At 39.7% G+C, this 17,620-nt stretch overlaps 1 pseudogene; it reads right to left on the bottom strand.

Annotated features, from left to right (window-relative positions):
* Window positions 1–2,277, bottom strand: part of LOC121018808 (zinc finger protein 678-like) — a 22,283-nt pseudogene extending 20,006 nt beyond the window's left edge.
* Window positions 2,278–17,620: the final 15,343 nt, after the last annotated feature.

The following is a 17,620-nucleotide window of genomic DNA, read 5'->3' as shown; positions in this document are numbered from 1 at the left end:
GGGGGGGGAGGGAGGGGAGGGAGGGAGAGAGAAATATGGAGAGACCTGACTCCCGTTCACCTCATGCAGGGCTCCAGCTCAGGATCGGTGAGATTATGACCTGAGCTCAAGTCAGATGCTTAATCGACTGAGCCACACAGGTGCCCCTCATTGAAAGCTTTTGTTTCATTCATCATTTGTGCTCTGTTTTATTTCGGGATTTTAAGCTATGCCGACCTGTTAATTATGTGATTCTTCTTTTTCTGAAAATACATAGAAGTAAATAGAGTATGTGTCATGACTTTAAGTTGGGGGGGGGGAGTAGAAATAAAAGACGTTTCTAAAGCGATTTTCATATGTTAAAGAAGACTCACAGGATACTGGAAGTCTGACTATTGTAAAGTTAACCTAGCTTTTTGCCTCTAGAAAAGCATTAACATTAAAGCAGTTGTGAATTCCTGGAGAAATATCTCCCTCTGCCAGTCTCAAGTATTTCTCCGTGGGTTTTAAGTTGTAAGAAAATTTAATTTCATCTACATTTCATTTGGCTTTGTTCTGCTCATCAGAAACTAGAAGGAAGGGGTGCCTGGGTGGCTCAATCAGTTAAGCTTCTGACTTTTGAATTTGGCTCAGGTCAAGATCTCTTGGTTTTTGAGCTCGAGCCCCATGTCCCACTCAGTGCTGACCCTGTGGTGTCTCCTTGGGATTTGCAATCTCTACAACTCTCCTGCTCTCGCTCTACCGCTCTCAAAATAAATAAACTTAAAAAAGAAAAGAAAAAAACTGCAAGGTAGAAAAATATATATGCAAGGAAAGAGAAACCAGGAGAAAGAAGGTACCAGTTTAAAGGCGACGGTGTCTGGAAATCGCTCGGGAACTCTACCTAAAACCATTACAACTGATAAGAAGGAAAATATGAACGTTACTGGGGGGAAATCTGGTAGAGAGCCAAGGCCAAGGAATAGAAGGTAACATCAGCTGCAAGTACACCATCCATGTCAGTGCCTAAGGCACACCTCAGGACACACGGTCACCAGTGTGTTCTTGTGACCCCCAAACAGTAAATCAGAATATCAACAACTGTGAGGGGGCGCCTGGGTGGCGCAGTCGGTTAAGCGTCCGACTTCAGCCAGGTCACGATCTGGCGGTCCGTGAGTTCGAGCCCCGCGTCAGGCTCTGGGCTGATGGCTCAGAGCCTGGAGTCTGCTTCCGATTCTGTGTCTCCCTCTCTCTCTCTGCCCCTCCCCCGTTCATGCTCTGTCTCTCTCTGTCCCAAATAAATAAATAAATGTTGAAAAAACAAAATATTAAAAAAAAACAACAACTTTGAGGATACAGTGCATTTATACAGCCTTCAGTCACATATAGTTTCCAGGTCTTGTAATATCTAGAATATCTTAAAGTGACTTTTCCACATCCTAAAGAGCAGGAGCATTCCAGTTACTCTGTGCCTCATATCTGTCTGGTGTATTTGTGCATTTTCATAATCCTCCTCTACCCGGGGCAGAGAAAGCATTCAGATAAGACCTACATGGGAATGGTTTTCCTTGATTGCTATCCCAGGACCAGACCCCATCAGCAACAGGAAATTTGGCCTCAACATCTTCCCCTCTGGATCTGTCACAAAGGGAATATTTTCAATACTTGCAGGAATTTAATTCAAAGTGACAACTGCTGTTGCCATACTGATAGCCATGTTGGACAGAAGAGAGAGAGGTCTCTGGGATATAGGGGAGGAGTGTTCTTAAGACATAACCTAGAGTATCATTTCTGAAAGGTTAGTAATTCAGTGAAAACACAAAGCAAACCGTCAGAACTGATAAAAAAAAATCATTGGCATTTAAAAAAAATTTTATTTAGAGGGAGAGAGAGAGAGAACATGCATGCAAATGGGGGACAGGGACACAGGGAGAGAGAGGAAATCTTAAGTAGGCTCTAAGCTTGCCAGGAACCCCAACTCAGGGCTGGATCACAGGTCCCTGGGATCATGACCTGAGCCCAAATCAAGAGTCTGATGCTCAAATGGCTGAGACACCCAGGTGCCCTGCAATTTCTACACGCCCAGAATTCAGGAGAAAAAGATCACAGCCCCTCCGGCCTGGGGCGCAAGGCTTACCTGAGAACTGGCCATTTTTTCTTTCACCTCCTCTTCAAGATTTCTTTCTCAGAAGATCTTTGTGGAGAAAACACAGCACAAGTAGGAGAAAATGTCGGTAAAGACACCACACTGCCTCTTCACCTCCTGTAACCTGATCGCCTGCAGGCAGGGCTTTGAAATGCAAAAAAGGCCCAAGTTCCTAGTCCTTTGTGTCAGGAGCTATTCAGAAACTGTCAGCTCCCACTTGGAGACCAATCACTGAGTTTCCCTTCTCTGCTTTCAGGGGGCCTCCCCTCCCACAGAAGCCCACAAATTCTGCTTGAGCATAGAAACAGTGTGCTACAGGACGTGACCCTCCCCAACTCCTGTACAGAAGACCCTTGAGCCAAAGCCTGCACTCAACTCTGATAAATTAATGGGAAACCTTCCTGCTCACCTCTGGGCCTCACTTAGAATTATAATAGGAAAAGATAGGATTCAGTAGGCAGAAAGGGAAAGATTAGGGCCTGAGGTCCCTGGGTGGGGAAAAACACTTTTTGGAACAATGCAGGGAGTGTCTGACTGCAGCAAACCCCCTCAGGAGTAAGGTTGCTCTTAAGGATGTAACAGACATGACCTACTCCCTCTCAGGTTCCCCTCAGGAATCTGACTAAAGACAAATACTCTTCTATATGATAAGGTTGGAACTTTGATAAAAGACTTCCCTACATTTATTACAGTCATAATGGTTCTCTGGCAAATGAGTCCTCAGATGTTTATTAATGTTTGAACCCTGGTTAAATATTTTCTCAGATTCACTGTTCTGAGCAATTCTGTTTTCATTAAAAATGCTGTGGTTATGTTGTAAGATTGACTGCTCAGTGAAGATCCCTCAAAGGGATACTACTTATTTTTTTATTTTAAAATTTCTGATTTTCAGAAATGTTTGAAAGGTCAATGTAATTCTACTGATAAAATGGTATAAGTAAGTATTTTCAGCATGGACCAGGTCACTTTCTAGATTTCCTAACTTTTGTTCTGCATATATGTATGTTTGACCATTTGATTTGAGCCTTTGATTATAGAAACACGCCACTTTGCAGAAGTAGTGGACATAGAAAGGGGAGTTTTCCAAAACGTTTTATATCCTTCAGCATTTTGGGCAGTGAGATTCCTATTATGGGCAGTTGTCACCTTTTGGCTATGTCCTTCATGATATCTTTGATGCACTTGTCTCTCCCCAACACTATTCCAGTCTATCATCAAGTATACATTCTCAAGGGTACTATGGTTATGTCTACCCACTGACACTCTGGAAAGAAGTTTCTATGCATATCTTTGGAAGGAGGCTCTGGGTGCCATTTGAAGATAAAGATGAAAGATAACAAATAAAAGTAAAATCATTCCACTTTCTACTATCAGATGAATGCAATGAAAATTTCTTATTCACAAAACTAAAATCAGAGACCTTCAACTTCTGGAAAAATGAATCATTAGTTTTTCTACTTTCCTGAAAATGTACCTGAATTTAACCCAAAAGACTTTTTGGTAAAGTGATTATTGGCATATTTTACAACTTTGATGCTGTTTGTTTATTAGAAATGAAAGGTTTAGGAGCACCTTGGTGGGTCAGAGGTTTGAGCATCTGACTCTTGATTTTAGTTCAAGACATCATCTCGTGGTTTATGAGTTCCAGCCCCGCTCTACACTGACAGTGTGGAGCCAGCTTGGAATTCTCTACCCCTCCTCTCTCTCTCTCTCTCTCTCTCTCTCTCTCAAAATAAACTTAAAAACAAAACAAAAAATAATGAAAGGTTTTTGTTTTCTTAAAGAATGGATTAAGCCCTTAAATTCTGTGTAATAGGGATTTATTAACATAATACATTTATTTTTTTTAAGGTGCTTCATTCATACAAGTTTTTATTAGAGTTTCCCATGGTTGATTTTATGAATATTGTTTACAACTTTACTGTCCTTGAAGACACGCCAGGAATTCAAAATGTTTCTTTTTTCATGGGTACACAGGCAGAGTTGAAAATGATAGCTACGGGGGCTCTTGGGTGGCTCAGTCGGCTAAGTGTCTAACTTTGGCTTAGGTTATCATCTCGCAGTTAGTTGAACCCTGTGTCAATTTCTGTGCTGACAGCTCAGAGCCTGGAGCCTGCTTTGGATTCTTTGTCCTCCCCCTCTCTCTGCCCCTACCCCACTCATTCTCTTTCTCACTCTCTCAAAAGTAAATACGTGTTAAAATTTTTTTTTTATAAATACCATAGATACTACAGGACATGAAAAGTATATGTGATATAACTTTCTATAAATCTACTCTATCCTCATAATCAGAGTTGTATCTGATTTTTTCTTTTGGGACCACAAGAACATACCAGTAATACAGGTGTTTTGGTGTGATTTAGGTACCGATATCCATTTGTTTCCTTACAGCTGATGTTAACTTCTAGTATTTGGCTTGCTATCTTTGCCAGATTTCTCCCCTAGTATAAAGTTCATATTTTGCCTCTCCTCATTTGTAAGACTTTTAGGGGAATTAACTAAATGATCTGCAGAAACTGGAAACTTGTGAGTTTCTCTTGCCATAGTTTTTGGTGAGAAAAACAAAGGCAAAAGAACTGTAGATAACATTAACTTTCCCTCAATTTGCAGCACCTTGATAAATACTTGAGACTGGCAGAGTATAACGTTCCTCTAGGAATTCCCAAGTGCCTTAATTTAATGCTTTGTTAGAGGCAAAGGGTGGCTTTACCTTCACAATAGTCAGACCTGCCAAGATCTAACTTGGTCTTTGTTAACATATGAAAATCCCTTTGGAAACTAACTTTACCTTTACTCCCCAAATTAAAAGTATATAATCAATGCCCTCTCAAAATGAGTCTACCCAGAAGTCCACATGCTTTAGTAAAACCAGTTTTTGGCACCAAAAACATCTCAAGAATACTTCTTGACTCTTGGTTCCCAGCCCACATCACATCAGTGTCCACTGGACAAGGAAGGACTCACCTTTCTGTTGTAAGGATATTGACTTGTGGGAATAGAGATTCTAAATCACACCTCCACCCAGGATGTTTTTAATTCACTCCACATCAGGTCACAGAAATACCCTTCTATTTACTTCTTTATATTTTCAGAAAATGCAAACAAGAATCACATAATGACGTGTTTGGGGGCCTTAAAACCCTGAAACAGAGTCATAACTAGAAACTACCCCAGGTGAGATTGTCACTCAAAGAAAATTAGATTTGCAGCCAATAAGGAGATCACAGGGAATAACTTCCAAAGCAGAGACCCACAGAGGCAGGAGAAATGGTTTCCTTTTATTTAGGGCTGGGGTGGAAATTTAGAAAGACAGGCATTGTCATCTTTGTTTCGGAGTTTTATTTATTTTGATAGAGCAAGTGTACACATGAGCAGAGGACAGGCAGAGAAAGGGAGAGGGAGAAACCCAACCAGGCTCCATTCTGTCAGCTCAGAGCCCCACAGGGAACTGGATCCTGGGAACCCTGAGATCATGGCCAAAGCGGAAATCAAGAGTCAGAGCCTCACTGACTGAGCCACCCAGGTGCTCTGAGGTCTGTTGTCTTAGGTAGATTTGGGCTTAAGGTCACACGTACACCTTAAGAGAACAGTTCTATACATAACTTGTATGTTTGGTAAATTGAGCTGGCGGTTTTAGTATTATAATGAGGTAAAAGTAACTGGTGGTCACTCTGGTTTTCCTTGGGTCATCTGGAGAGGTAGGAGTCAGGGGTTAAGCTCAAATTGAGCAGGCTCAAACGCTTCCTCAGGACAGTCATTACCTTTTGTTGAATGCTTTCTGTTTCTACCACAGGATGCTATGCCCATGGGGTGTTTTGCCTCAAGTAAAAGATAAGGTGGAAAGAAGAGGGTAAGTAAAATGAGGGACTAAGGTCTGTGGGCACAAGAAGGTAAGCAATGAAGGTCTGGTCTTGGGTTCCAGCTGGTGACATTAACTCCCTCTGAAACAGAGGTTGTCGAAAAAAAACCACCAGGCACTGAGTAGAAGTGAGGCAAGATTTTATTCATGGCCGGGCAAACCTGATCTCCTGATCTTAAAGAAAAAAGTGCAGAGAATGGCCCCGAACAAAGGTAGCAGTGTGCTTATATGGATTTTAGCAAGTCAGAATACATCATTATTTGGTTAACCAATTACAATTTACAGCATTTCATGGTAGCCAGTTATATTGTGACACACAGACGTTAGTTTTGGCGGGAACCTATCAATTTAAAGTTCTTTGTCCTAAGAGGGTTTAAAATGACCAGTCATAGTTAGACACCTAAGATACCGTGGGGCAGTGAGTTCGTGACTTTTTACATGTTGATCTTGCCTAGACCAGATCTTGGTAGAAGGTGTAGGGGAGCGTTTTGCAACCTAAGTTATCTATTTAGCAAGCAGGCGAGGTCACAGAAGCGAGATAGGGCGGTTAGTAATTTTTGATAACCCTAAAAGGGAACTGCATAAGCTTTTATCTCAATTATTCATGAAAGGTGAGTTTAAGCCGAACTTATATACAATAAGCTTTCTGATATCTTGTAAGTTGACCTATTACACCTCTTTCATCTTAGGTACCATTATGACCTCTGCCTATGTCCACTTGGTAACTGTGTTATTTATTGCAGGGACCACTGATATTCAGGGATGTGGCCACAGAATTCTCTCAGGAGGAGTGGGAATGCCTGAACCACAGTCAGCAGGAACTGTACAGGGATGTGATGTCAGAGAACTATGGACACCTCCTCTTGGGCGAGCATAACTCCTTCCAGACTTCCCAAACACCACTCAAGGGTTTTGTTCCTTTCTTTGAAGACAGTTTCTTGGAAGATTCCTTTTATGAGAGTGGAATTCATATCCTTGCAGTAAGTTACTTATTTGTGTGTAGAGAGAAAATTCTTCCTAGCATTTCCTTTTCAGCTTTTGCTCTCCTTCCTTAAGGTAGCATCATTTCTGTAAATTAATGGCCGTTCTAAACATTGAGTGACATAAAATGGTATTTCCCATGTCTTAAATACCAATTTCTACTCACTGATGTAGTGGTAGTGATGAAGTTTTGGGGTGATGGTGGGGTGGTCCAGAGCCGACGACCAAGAAAGAATTCTTGAAGATGTCTTTGGTGCAAAAAGGTGATTTTATTAAAGCATGGGAGGGGCGCCTGGGTGGCGCAGTCGGTTAAGCGTCCGACTTCAGCCAGGTCACGATCTCGCGGTCCGTGAGTTCGACCCCCGCATCGGGCTCTGGGCTGATGGCTCAGAGCCTGGAGCCTGTTTCTGATTCTGTGTCTCCCTCTCTCTCTGCTCCTCCCCCGTTCATGCTCTGTCTCTCTCTGTCCCAAAAATAAATAAATGTTGAAAAAAAAAAAAAAAGCATGGGGACAGCACCCATGGGCAGAATAGTTACACTGGCATTGTGACAGGTAACTCATTATATACCTTCAGGTTCAAAGGGCTTCAGGGATAGAGTAAGTCTCTAAGCAATTTTGAAAGCAAGTTTTCCAGGACTTTGAGGGGCTAGCTGTTGCTAGAGAAGGACCATTTATTACTGTTTAGTAAAACCTCAGTCATGAGACCCTTTGAATGTATATTGGGAGGCCATAAGCTTGGCATATGATTGCCAGCATATATCTTGGGGCAGTTGAGATAAAGGAAGTATACTTACAGGATCCTTGAGGTTTGATTAATGTTAAGCTAAGGTTCTCTTTTGCCCCCAGCAAAGTGTCATTATTGAGGCAGCTGATGTCCTAGAGGGAGGTCACTCTGCCTGCTTCAAGGACTTGGGAATGGACTATAGGCAGTAAGGGAATTTAATTTTTCATTTGCCTTAGTTTCCCACATCGCCACCAGAGCAAGCACTTAAACCTTCTTACATCTTGATGAGGGTGATATGAGGACTCCAGGAAACAGAGTCTCTAAGTTTCCAGAAATTAAGCTATGGATAAGATTGCCTTTTTCTTGCAGTTTATTAAATGATCTGTAATCTAAAGGAGGATCCTTTCCTGTATGACTGTGATCTCTATCAGTTGCTTTCTTTCCTTTCCCTTGTTCTTGGACAACCAGAAGCATCTGAGGAATATCATACATATACCACCTGGGGTTGGGGTGTTGTTAGCCTGTATTTTGCCCTTAGCTTGCTCCACACTCCCTTATCAGTAGTATTCAAAAGTGAAGGTCAAGATCTGAATATGGGAAATTCCTCCTGCATGTTCCACAGGGGTTGTTGGGCTACAGCATTTGGGAAATCATTTTCCAGAATTCTACAATGTCCTTTCTTCTCTACTGAACACAATAGTGGATTGAAAGATAGAATCTCCATCAACACTCATATTCCTTTAAAAAAAAAGTTTATTTATTTTGAGATAAAGAATGCAAGCAGGGAAGAGCAGGGGGAGAGGTAGAGAGAGAATCCCAAACAGGCTCCTCACTGTCAGTACAGAGCTCAACTTGGTCTGGATCTCATGAACCATGAGATCATGACCTGAGCCGAGATCAAGAGTCAGATGCTAAACCGACTGAGTACCTCTGGTGCCCTAAATATTCCTTTTTTTTTTCTATAAACAGGTCTCATTGTGTCAAAACAAGGCCTGGTCATCTTTTTGGAACAAAAGTTCAAGCATTGGAATGTGAAGCAAAAGGAACATTAGCCACTCACCCAGGCAGGCGGGAAGGAATAAAGCAGATGATAGCGGTGAGATCCAAATGTGAAGGAGGAAGATACACCTTACGAAGACATTTGAGTAGTTCTCTTTGAATGAAAATTAGTCTAAGAAGCCTAGTTTTATTCCTCTCCCTCTCACAGAGGGACATCTGCTATCTGATATTATCAACCTCTCATATTCTCTAAGGATTCTCTTTCAGCTGCAGTGATGGTCCATCACATCCACAATGAGGGGCCAGGAGATTCCCCTTGGAGTGTGAGGGCCTCCTTAATCTGAGAGCTTCTCAATTGCTTTGAGGGCCCCTGAGGAAATCTCCATATTTCTGAGGATCTCTGTGCTAACCCATTTATAAGTTCTGTCTTGCTTTGTGTTGGCAGTGTGTCAGGGTAGTGGTGGCCATATTGGGTTTTGGCGCAGAAACCCCGGAAATAATTAAGACAGATATCACATGTTTTCTTCTTTATGCTTTCCAATGTTATGGAGGCTTTAATCCTAATCATACAAATCTGGGACTCAGTAATTTCATTACAAAGCACCTCCCTAAAATGAGAAAATCTAATCCTTTATTTGACTTCCAAAGTTCATTTTTCTTTGTATTAACTGAAGTTAGAAATTTCCACTCTCTGTGTTCCATTCCTCCATGAGGAAATAATTTAATGTATCTATTTGTATCCTAGAATTCCTACAGAAATTAATACCAGGGGAGGTAGAACATTTAGAACTGGAAATACGCAGCCTATAATTAATTTTAAGTTGTTACTCCACTCATTCATAAATGCATAATTTTATAATTTTGTATGATATGAAGTTGTTACTTTTCATATGTGTTTGCACTTTCTGATTGTGTATGAGACTCACCTCTGAATTTTTATTTTCTTAATTTTTTTAAGTTTATTTGCGAGAGAGCGAGCAGTAGTAGGGCAGACAGAGAGGTGGAGAGAGAGAGAATCCCAAGCAGGCTCCATCCTGTCAAAGCAGAGCCCAACATCGGGGCATGGGGCTTGAACTCACAAAACATGAGATTATGACTCAACTGAGACCAGGAGGCAGGTGCCTAACTGACTAAGCCACCCAGCTGCTCCTCATCTCTGAATTTTTAGAACAAAAATTCTGATATGATATGGGCATGTTGTTATAAGAAGTGAGGTAGATAATTAGTAAAATTCTCATATTTAAAAAAGTTTTGTTTAGAAATGAAATTTTACTTTAGGAAAAAAATTAATCACTTGGTTTTTCTGAAGGTAATCTAAATATTTATTTTTCTGAATTTAATCCCAAATATCTATTTTTTTCTAAAGCAATTGCTGGTATATTTTACAATGTTTATGGTGTTTCTTTATTTGGAAATTAAAGGTATTGTTTGTCTGCTTGGTACTAGGAATGGATTATAGCCCCACTTTCATTGTAACAGGAGGAATATATTTGAAACATACTACATTTTTAAATGTATTTTCAGTGCTTATTCATAAAATTTTTCATTAGAGTCTTTTATGGTTGATTTCAATGAATATTCTTTACTATTTTACTATCAGTGAAGACATGGAAATAAGTCAAAATGTTTGCTCTTCATGGATACACAGTTTAAAATTATATAGAAGGTTTCCTTTTAAAAAGTCATCTATTTATGTAGTATTTTTGGGGTTAAATTTTGTTATTCTGGTTTTGCAATCCCATAATAATATGCTTTCTTTTGTTCTTCAACAGCATTATTTTAAATTCCACATATGAGTGAAGTCATATTTGTCTTTAACTGACTTATTTCGCTTAGCATAATATATTCTAGTTCCATCCACGTTGCTGTAAATAACAAGATTTCATTCTTTTTGATCACCAAGTAATATTCCAGTGTGTGTGTGTGTGTGTGTGTGTGTGTGTGTGTGTACTCTTTATTCATTTATCAGTCGATGGACACTTGTTTTTTTTCCATACTTTGGCTATTGTCTTTAGTGCTACTATAAACATTGGGGTACATGCACCCCTTCGAAACAGCACTCTTGTATCCTTTGGATAAATACCTAGTAGTGCAATTGCTGGGTCATAGGGTAGCTCTATTTTTAATTTTTGAGGAACCTCCATATTGTTTTCTAGAGTGGCTGCACCAGTTTGCATTCCCACCAGCAGTGCAAAAGCGTTCCTCTTTCTCTCCATCCCCAGCAACATCTGTTGTTGCACGGGTTATTAATTTTAGCCATTCTGACAGGTGTGAGGTGGTATCTCATTGTGGTTTTGATTTGTAGTTCTATGATGATGAGTGATGTTGAGCATTTTTTCATTAGTCTATTAGCTATCTGGATGTCTTGTTTGGAGATTGTCAATGCAATTCTTTTGCCCATTTCTTCACTCGGTTGTTTTTTGGGTGTTGAGTTTGATACGTTCTTTATAAAATTTTTTTTTTAACGTTTTTATTTATTTTTGAGACAGAGAGAGACACAGCATGAACGGGGGAGGGGCAGAGAGAGAGGGAGACACAGAATCGGAAACAGGCTCCAGGCTCTGAGCCATCAGCCCAGAGCCCGACGCGGGGCTCGAACTCCCGGACCGCGAGATCGTGACCTGGCTGAAGTCGGACGCTTAACCGACTGCGCCACCCAGGCGCCCCGATACGTTCTTTATAGATTTTGGATACTAACCCTTTATCTGATATGTCATTTGCAAATACCTTTTCCCACTCTGTTGCCTTTTAGTTTTTCTGATTATTTTCTTTTCTGTGCAGAAGCTTTTTATCTTAATAAGGTCCCAATAGTTGATTTTTTGCTTTTGTTTCCCCTGCCTCTGGAGACATGTCAAGTAAGAAGTTGCTGTGGCCGAGGTCAAAGAGGTTGTTCCCTGTTTTCTCCTGTAATATTTTGATGGCTTCCTGTCTTACATTTAGATCTTGCATCCATTTTGAGTTTATTTTTTCTGTATGGTGTAAGAAAGTGGTCCAGGTTCATTCTTCACTGTCCAGTTTTCCCAACACCATTTGCTGAAGTGACTGTCTCTTTTACATTGGATATTCTTTCCTATTTTGTCAAAGATTATTTGGCAGTATGTTTGTGAGTCCATTTCTGGGTTCTCTATTCTGTTCCTTTGATCTGTGGGTCTGTTTTTGTGCCAGTACCATACTGTCTTGATGATTATAGCTTTGTAACACAGTTGTAGTCCAGAATTGTGATGTCTCCAGCTTCGGTTTTCTTTTTCAGGATTACTTTGGCTATTCAGGATCTTTTCTGGTTGCATACAAATTTTAGGGTTGTTTCTATGCTCTAAGATTCATTCTAGCTCTATGAAGAATAGTGGTGTTATTTTGGTAGGGACTTCACTGAATATGTAGATTGCTTTGGGTAGTATTGACAGTTTAACAATATCTGTTCTTCCAATCCATGAGCATGGAATGTATTTCCTTTTTGTGTGTCTTCTTCAATTCCTTTCACAAGCTTTCTATAGTTTCTAGTGCATTGATTTTTCACCTCTTTGGTTAGGTTTATTCTTAGATATTTTATTGTTTTTGGTGCAGTTGTAAATGGAATAGATTCCTTGATTTCTCTGTTTCTTCATTATTGATGTATAGAATTTCAACCAATTTCTGTGCATTGATTTTATATCCTGTGACTTTGCTGAATTCATGGATCAGTTCCAGTAGTTTTGGGGGGGAGTCTTTTGGGTTTTCCACATAGAATATCAGGTCATCGGAGAATAGTGAAAATTTGACTTCCTCCTTGCTGATTTGGGTGACTTTTATTTCTTTGTTGTGTCTTATTGCTGAGGCTAGGACTTCCAATAATATGTTGAATAACAGTTCTGAGAGTGGACATCCCTGACATGTTTCTGATCTTAGGAGTAAAGCTCTCAGATTCTCCCCATTGAGGATAACATTAGCGTGGGTCTTTCATATATGGCTTTCATGATCTTGAGGATTAATCCTTCTAACCCTACTTTTTTCAGGGTTTTTATCAAGAAAGGATGTTGCATTTTGTCAAATGCTTTCTCTGCATTTGTTGAAAGGATCATGTGGTTCTTATTTTTTTCTTTTATTAGTGTGATATATTGCTTGATTTGTGGATATTGAACCAGCCCTACATTCTAGGAATACATCCCACTTGATCATGGTGAATAATTCTTTTAATGTATTGTTAGATCTGGTTGGCTAATATCTTGTTGAGAATTTTTGCATCCATGTTCATCAGGAAAATTGGTCTGTAGTTCTCCATTTTAGTGGGATCTTTGTCTGGTTTGGGAATCAAGGTAATGCTGGGCTAATAGAATGAGTTTGGAAGTTTTCCTTCCATTTCTGTTTTTTGGAAAAGCTTCAAAAGAATATGCATTAACTCTTCTTTAAATATTTGATAGAATTCCCCTGGAAAGGATCTGGCCCTGGACTCTTGTTTTTTGGGAGTTTTTTTTATTACTAATTCGATTTCTTTACTGGTTATGGGCCTGTTCAAATTTTTTTTTTTTATTATGAAATGTATTGTCAAATTGGTTTCCATACAACACTCAGTGCTCATCCCAATAGGTGCCCTCCTCAATACCCATCACCCACCCACCCCTCCCTCCCACCCCCCATAAACCCTCAGTTTGTTCTCAGCTTTTAGTAGTCTGTTATGTTTTGGCTTCCTGCCTCTCTAACCATTTTTTGGGTTGTTCCAATTTTCTATTTCTTCCTGCTTCAGTCTTGGTAGTTCATATGTTTCTAGGAATTTGTCCATTTCTTCCAGATTGCCCAATTTGTTAGCATATAATTGCTCATAATATTCTCTTATTATTGTTTGTATGTTTGCAGTGTTGGTTGTGATCTCTCCTCTTTCATTCTTGATTTTATTTATTTGGGTCCTTTCTTTTTTCTTTTTGATCAACTGGCTAGGGGGTTATCAATTTTGTTAATTCTTGCAAAGAACCAGCTCCAGGTTTCATTGATCTGTTTTACTGTTTTGCTTTTCTTAATTTCCATACTGTTGATTTCTGCTCTAATCTTTATTATTTCCCATTTTCTGCTGGTTTGGGGCATTATTTGCTGTTGTTTTTTCCAGCTCATTAAGGTGTAAGGTTAGGTTGTGTATCTGAGAATTTCTTTCTTCTTTAGGAAGGGTTGGATTGCTCTATACTTCCCTCTTAGGACCAACCATTCTGCATCCCAGAGGTTTTGGGCTGTCGTGTTTTCATTTTCATTGGTTTCTATGCACTTTTTAAATTACTCTTTAATTTCTTGGTTAAATCATTCATTCTTTAGTAGGATGTTCTTTAGTCTCCAAATATTTGTTATCTTTCCAAATTTTTCCTTGTGGTTGATTTTGAGCTTCATAGTGTTGTGGTCTGACAATATGCAAGGTATGATCTCAATCTTTTTGTGCTTGTTGAGGGCTGATTTGTGTCCCAGTTTATGATCCATTCTGGAGAATGTTCCATGTGCATTTGAGAAGAATGTGTATCCTGCTGCTTTAGGATGAAATGTTCTGAATATATCTGTTAAATCCATCCAAGGACCTTCCACAACATTAGGTAATTGTGGTTTCAATGTACTGTGAATTTTGTTACAGGCTGACGATTGTCATCTCAGTGCATTTTAAGACAGTGTGAATTTAACTAAAATATAAAACAGCTTTATGCCCTTTACCCATAAAATTATGTATGTATTTGCCTGTATAAATATCACCCATACATACTTTGATTGTGACACGTGTTGTTCATTTCTTTCCTTGGTTAGTGTTCTGTGAATGTTGTGTCATATCTAAGGGAGTTGTCATAATAATAGAATTTCATGATCTACTGGTAAATTTATATTCCCTTTGCATGAGAAAAACACTTTTTGTGAATTGAAAGTAATTTTTAAATGTTTATTTTTAAGGGGCGCCTGGGTGGCGCAGTCAGTTAAGCGTCCAACTTCAGCCAGGTCACGATCTCGCGGTCCGTGAGTTCGAGCCCCGTGTCGGGCTCTGGGCTGATGGCTCAGAGCCTGGAGCCTGTTTCCAATTCTGTGTCTCCCTCTCTCTCTGCCCCTCCCCCGTTCATGCTCTGTCTCTCTCTGTCCCAAAAATAAATAAACGTTGAAAAAAAAATTTTTTTTTAATTAAAAAAATAAAAAAATAAAAATAAATGTTTATTTTTGAGAGAGAGAGAGAGAGAGACAGAGTGTGAGTGGGGGAAGGGCACAGAGAGAGGGAAACACAGAAGCTGAAGCAGGCTCCAGGTTCTGAGCTATCAGCACAGAGCCTGCTGTGGGCTTGAACCCATGAACAATAAGATCATGACCTGGGCTGGAGTTGCTTAACTGACTGAACCACCCAGGTACCCCTGAAGGTAATTTTTTTTAAAAAATTTTTAATGTTTATTTATTTTTAACAGAGAGACAGAGACAGAGCATGAGTGGGGGAAGGGGCAGAGAGAGAGGGAGACACCGAACCTGAAGCAGACTCCAGGCTCCGATCAATCAGCACAGAACCCGACTTGGGGCTCTAACTCACAGATCCTGAGATCATGACCTGAACCAAAATCGGACGCTCAACCAACTGAGCCTCCCAGGTGCCCCACCCCTGAAGGTATTTTTAAACATTTTATACCATGGTATCAAGTTTAGGTATCATTTTATCCCTAATTGTGTCATTATACCCATGACATGCTTTGATATCATTCTCATTAACTTTTATGTCCTCCGTATGTATTTTCATTGTGGTTACCTTAGAGATTACTTAAAACATCTCAAGGTTATAATAAACCGTCATAAACTGACATTGTCCATTACATGCAAAATCCATACTTGTCATCTCCAACCCTGTACCCAACCACTATCACGAATTATTTTCTTTATGTTTTATACTTTATTACCTAGATAGGTTTTTTATGCTTTTATTTGAAAAATAATTGCTAGCAGAAATGAAAGCGACATGAACTACCCAGTTACAACACTAAACATCTCTATAATTGTGTAAATGTTTAAATTTAGCAGAGAGCTACATGTTGTCATGTGGTTTCAGTTACTGTTTAGAATCTTTTTATTTCAACTAGAAGAACTTCCTTGAACATTTGTATAGGACAGGTCTACTGGTAAACTTGGGATGGGGCTGGTTTCACTTGGGAAAATCTTCATTTCTACATTCATGGAAAAGAAGTTTCCTAGATAAAGCATTCCTGGTGGATATATTTTTATCCTTCATTACTTGAATACATTGTCCCACTTCTTCTTCTTCATTCCTGCACTTCTTATAAGGTCTGCTGAGAATCCCACTGAGAAGAGAGCTTAAGCTTCTTAAAGAAGCTCTCTTGTATAAGATGAGCTGCTTTTGTCATGGTGTTTAACAATTATCACTTGTGATTTTTGATACGTTAATTATAATGTGTCACTGCGTTCAGGTCTTGATATGTATCCTCCTATGAATTCACTGAGCTTATTGAATTTCTTCTTTCCATATAGTTGGGAACTACAAACCTTTAGTTGTTTATGTAATCTCTTCCACTCTCCTCTCCTTATGGGGAGTGAGATTTGTTGGTGTCCCGTGAGTCCCTATTCTTTTCCACATTTTTCTTTGGTTTTCATAGATAATTTATAACAAGGAGTCTTGCTTGTCTGATTCTTTCTTCTGCTCGATCAAGTCTGTTGCTGTCCCGTTGGTGTATTTTTAACTCAGTAATTGTACTCTTCACCTCCCAATTCTGGGTTGTTTGTTGTACCTTGTCTCTTTGGATTTTCATTTTGTTCATGCATAGTATTCTGATATTATTTAATTACCTACCTGTTTCCTCTTCTTTCTCCAAGAGCATCTTTAGGATATATTTTTTTAAGATTTTATTTCTAATTCATCTCTTCACCCAGTATCAGAGCCCTGAAATCAAGCATCACACCCTTCACTGACTGCGCCAGCTAAGTGCCTCATTTATGATCATTTCTTGAAATCTTTGCCAGGCAATTATAAGTTCTTTATTACTTTAGGGCCAGTTTTAAAGATTTATTTTAGGGGTGCCTGGGTGGCTCAGTCGGTTAAGCATCCGACTTTGGCTCAGGTTGTGATCTTGTGGTCTGTGAGTTCGAGCCCCATGTCGGGCTCTGTGCTGACAGCTCAGAGCCTGGAACCTGTTTCAGATTCTGTGTCTCCCTCTCTCTGACCCTCCCCCATTCATGCTCTGTCTCTCTCTGTCTCAAAAAATAAATAAAAATTTTAAAAAAAGATTTATTTTATTCATCTGATTAGAATGTGTTTTTCTATTTCTTTTTATACTTTGTGATCTTTCCTTGAGATTTGGGAAGTTAAAAAACAAATCCTCTGGGCACAGGCTTATCAACTTGCTTTGTAGAGGAAAAGATAAATAACGGTAATTCAGTCACACATGTATTGGCCATTATCATGTCTGAGGTTTCGAAATTTCCCAGTTTAAGAAAGTGTAGTTACGTGAGAGTGTGTGATACCTTCAATCTCTCAGTCTTCACCTCTGTGGTTTCCATTGTTTGAAAAAATACGCGTCTTCTGTCTGAGCAGCCACCACAGTACGTTCAGAGAGTGCTGTCAGTTCCTTGGCTTTGCATGTCCTCCCGGACAGAAACAAGCCCTTCAGACAGCTGCCAACAAGCCAGATCATTGAACATACAGGTCAGTCCTTTGTTTCCCTCCTTAGAGGAGGTAAGAGTTTTCTCGCAGTCTTGCCATGGAGTGCCAGAGACGGGGAGCAGCCGTAGTGGGCAAGTTTCACAAACTTCCCTTGTCTCTTCGATGTGGTTCTTCTGCATTTGGACTTGTTTAGGTGTGCTGTGTTCCCCCACCTGGCTTCTGGAGCATTCCAAAAGGTCACTTGGCCCATTTTTAATTTCATGGAACAGCAAAGTACTGGTATTTCCTATTTCTCCATTCTGCTATGTCCTATGGATGGGTACAATTTTCTACACTCTCATTTTAATATATATAAATGTAGGTTTAAT

This window comes from Herpailurus yagouaroundi, unplaced genomic scaffold (genome assembly GCF_014898765.1).
Source record: "Herpailurus yagouaroundi ecotype Mexico unplaced genomic scaffold, PumYag 220, whole genome shotgun sequence".
NCBI lineage: Eukaryota > Metazoa > Chordata > Mammalia > Carnivora > Felidae > Herpailurus > Herpailurus yagouaroundi.
Note: the sequence above shows the minus strand (reverse complement) of the source record. Positions and strands in the feature narration are given on the sequence as shown.